The sequence below is a fragment of the Salminus brasiliensis genome, chromosome 2 (assembly GCF_030463535.1).
Source record: "Salminus brasiliensis chromosome 2, fSalBra1.hap2, whole genome shotgun sequence".
NCBI lineage: Eukaryota > Metazoa > Chordata > Actinopteri > Characiformes > Bryconidae > Salminus > Salminus brasiliensis.
In genome coordinates, this window is record NC_132879.1 from 12,041,617 (window position 1) to 12,046,308 (window position 4,692).

Here is a 4,692-nt window from a genome sequence, read left to right on the forward strand (position 1 = left end):
TCTACTCTACATTTTGGACTTACTTGAGCTGTCCTATATGAGCGATATCAGATAAATGAATTGAATTTTCTCACATATGAAAAAAACCCTTAAATATTGTGTGGCTGTTGAAACATCTACGTTTAAGCTAGCTAGATCCATTTGTGAGCTGGATCGGCATTAGCTGAAACTGTGAACAGCTGTGGGTCGCTAGCAGGACTTAAAAACACTGCCTAGAGAAGAAACATGGGCTATTTATATGACAACAGGCTTTACATTGAGCATTGCCATAATTGTCTGTCATGTCATGATTTAACTCCCAGTTTGTCTCCCAGTGTAAACATGATATAAAATGATCCTGTATTTATTATTCACCAGAACAGCTGTTTCATCTTCAATAAAGGTCACAGATTATTAATTAGTTTATTGTTGGGAAACACAGGAACCAGATTGCAAGAACATTCTACCACATAACCAAAGACATAGAATGACAACAGAGAGAACAGGAGGTAATTCCAGCATAGCATTTTCCCAATCTACTGTTTCATATGGACTTAAATGAAATTCAGCGTAAATTAAACCAGATTAATGCTTCCTTACCTTATGTTCCACTCTAACTGTTTTTTATTTTGTAAACTGCCGAAGTTGATATGGAGAGGCAGGGCACTAGCAGCTTGTAAAAAGTCTCAGTCCGCAAGAATAAGTGTTGGAACTCGCACTTTGAGCACTGGACTGGAGATCGAATCCCAAAACTGGATATATAGAAGAAGACTAGAAATTAGATTGGCTGTTTTGTATATATATATATATATACACACAATATATATATATTGAATAATTATTTAAGTATGTTTCTAATACACTTAGTATATTGTAGTAATGCAGTTGAATGAATTATTAATGTGTTTAATTTCACTTTGCGTGTACAGTATATAAAATGTAGGTTTAAAGTCTACCTAAGTGTGCTTAAAATAGTTCAATTATAGCACAATTACAGACACTTAACACAATTAAAGTTATTCTTAATTACTTTTTTGTACAATTAACATATAATAGTACAAAAGTACAATTTTTTTTTCCCATTGTAGCTCTAATTTAAATGCATTAATCATTAGTGTGGATACGAGTACCCTTTAGTGCACTGTAGCATAATAAAATAAGTCTACCAGAGTTTAACCAGAAGATGGTTCGGAGAGTTGAGGGCAGCAGGCACCTCTGTAAATAAGCTACCTGCCTAATACCAAGAATGAGTCTAACACTAAAATACACTTCCATCATTACGTATTGAACTACATGTACATTGCACTTCTACTAAGCCTTTTCAGTGTGTCTTTGAGCTCCTTGAACCTGGTCTTCCTTCTGTGGAGACCTTGAAAAAGATGCATATGTTCCTTGAGCGTAATACTGAACCTGGTCTGTTATTCATTAAGACATTCCTCTAGTAGAGCCAATCCCAAGACATGACTGTGGTCTCTCTGGAGGGGTAGATGGTGGATCTCCTCTCATCACTCTTAAGCGATGTTGGCCTGCACAAGCGTCTGTTAGCAGTTGTGATGGAACTGGGGACCAGGCTTTCCACTGAGTGTGTTAGCTGCCCAGCAATGCGGCATCAGCGACAGTTTGAAAAGAGGAGGTGGCTGGCTTTGCATGTATCAGGGACATATGTTTATCCTCCTAGTCCTTACCCACCTAGTGTCGTTAGTGCATTGCTAGTGCTAGAGGGAGCTACGAATCGGTGGGTTAATTGGCAGTACCGAAGTGAAAGAAAAAGGGAAACAATTGCCAAAGCAGCTGCTGCACCTGCAACTGCAGGATGCCCATTAGATGTCCTATTATACTGCAGGTGGAGCACACTGAAATGTTTAGGTTCAGTATAAATGATGCTGACTTTCTGCAGGAGCAACATCCATGCCTGAGAAAGCTCTGTCAGGAAGTGCAGTTCAGGAGCAGTGCGGCAGCATGCCATTAGAACGATAACACGTCTTATGTCTTAATCACATCCTGAAGGCTCTAGTGGTGCAATCTCAGCTTTCCTTTCTTTCACGGATTAGAACTGGGCTACTTGACCCGGTTACCTTGGCAACCTGCCGAAATTTGGTGGCGCTACAGGATCCTGTTGTTATTGGTGACGAGGTGTTAATTGAGATGGAAGATTAGTGGGAAGATGAGAGGGAGGGCTAGGGCTAGATGAGAAGGAGGGCTAGAGGGCTAGTGAGAGAGAATGAAAGATGGTACCAGAGTCATATTTGTGTAAAATGCTGTAATATTACTTCACCACCTCAATCTACATGCTTCTTTCAATTTCCATGACGGTTCTATATGAATACACAAGAAATGTGTGTTCTTAAGTGGTGGCTCAAAGCATGAATTCCACTTCCTGACTGTAGGAAGAGCCCAGGAGACCAGAAAAGACAATAATCACATAATTCTCTTTAAACTGAATTTGTCTTGACTCCAATGGATGTAAAATTTCACAATTCTCAGTGATGGCACTGCTATGGCCAAGCTCGGTTGTTAATTCTGAGATTGTGCGACTCTGCACTGGGAGAATTTGACTCAAATGCAGAGTTTCGTTAAAAAGCAGGAAAATAGATGACAGTATTTTCAGAAATTCCAATCGTGGTCAAAAAACGACATTTTAAAAGCTGCCAAACTCCAGAAGTAAATACCTCAAACTCAAGAAACTCTCAAATGCAATTTAGAGCTAAAAAAAACAAACAAACAAACAAACAAAAAAACAATTGCTGAAATGGAGATTAGGCATGTGAATTTGGGTGGGCTGGTAATAAGAGGGATTTCTGGTGGGAGACATGACAGATTTCCACATGTACAGTATGATTATATGCTTTATGGCATCATATTTCCTGGTTTAAAACCAGTGCCAGTTCAGGCCACATAAGTATTTTGTGCACTGGACAGTGATGAAATTAAATGATCCAGGAAAGAATCTCATGGCAGCCCTGAGAGACAATGGCAATTTGATTTGTATGAAATGTCCCTCTGACTCGCTTGTAATGTTAAATGACCTTTATGCCCATTATGAGGTTGTTGCTTACTGCAAAGAAGCCAAGACCAGTAAAGAAATAACAAAATACGGATTAGATATTTGCTGAGACCTTCAAGGATCAACAGTTGGTTAGAACATTCTACAGTCTGTCTGCACAACATAAGTATGTTTACAATCTGTACAAGATGGCGCTGTGGAAGTCCTGATGAGGTTCAGCCGAGGGCAGGTGCAGCCTTGACACATTTCGCTTAGTGTGGAATTCCATAAACTGGGAAGTTTTCTCAGTTCGCTTTAAAATGTGCTAGAGTGCCTCAAGGCTCACTACTAAGGTATTTGAGGTTGTCTAGTTTATTTCTAAAATATATGAGAGAGAGGGCTTAGAGAGAATGAAAGATGAAAGAGAGACTGGAGGAATATCTGAGAAATACAGAGAGAGAGAGAGAGAGAGAGAGAGAGAGAGAGAGAGAGAGAGATTATGTCCATATGGAGGTTATAGTCCATATGGAAATTTGATAGGGCTCTATTAGCTATATGAACATATAAAGAATTGGGCATATATTTAGAAATATAGGCACATGCTGTATATATTATGTATAGATATGTCTAAGTATAATATTTTGGATCACATGCGTAAAATATGGTGCATACATAAGCAAACCAGGCCCTGTGACTGCAGATGTTCCTGTACCAGTGTTTGCAAAGGGGAGCTCAAACTCCACACAAATTAATAAATTGAAAACAAACAGGGGTCAACCTATGAAAGATTCTGGAGGTAACAGGGGTCTAGAACTGTCCCTGATGTCCATGTCTCTGAAGTGTTCTTGTGTAGTTCACTCAGTATATTTGTTAGTAGTTTCAAGTTTTAGTTAATGCATTAAACAAGTTAGCAATTATGTGGATACATCATTTTCCATTCTTCCATTCTCTCCATGCTCTCAAGGTCAAACGATGGGTTTCCATCTCTTTTCTTCAGTTCTCCCCTCCTACAACATCTATAATAAAGAAAGAAATGAAATGAAAGATAAAGTTGGGCTTCACAGAGGAATCAATAAGAAAAACGGAAGAAGGCTTTTAGAACCCTCTGTAACAGTGTGATAGGTATCCAGCATTAAAAATGGCTTACATCTGAAATAGGTCACCGCTCCTCGAAAATAACACTGTAAAGTGGCTGGCTTGGAGATAATGTGTTTGTTTTCTGCTTTTCAGAGTTTATAGCACATAGATTACATCCTGGCTTTCAAGGTTTGGTTTTATTCTCATTTCTGTTGAGACTGTGTTTGTTTTAAGAAACAAACTGGAGCATTACCAAGCTGAAAATGGCTAATTTTCCTGTTTTTATCAGACAGATATAAAGTATGCTTTCTAATCTATTTCCTCAAAGAGATACAAAATAAAATCAGTGCAGAAAATAGATCACATCATGTAATCGCTTTTGGAAATTGCTGAGAGCTAAACATGCCCTACGGTGTATTTATTTAGTGTGGCTTATGGTGTAGTTATGCAATACGGTGAATAGTAGCCTATGTGTGGTCAAATAAGTGTGTATTTGTGTTTGGTTGGTAAAGTCAAATGCAAAATTTACTTTCGCTAAAGAATAGACTCTGTTCTATACAGTCGTATAGAATTTTATAAAGGTATAGAACATATGCACTTGTGATGAAAAGTAACTGCTGACGTTGCATCTGGAAATGAAGAACTATTACATG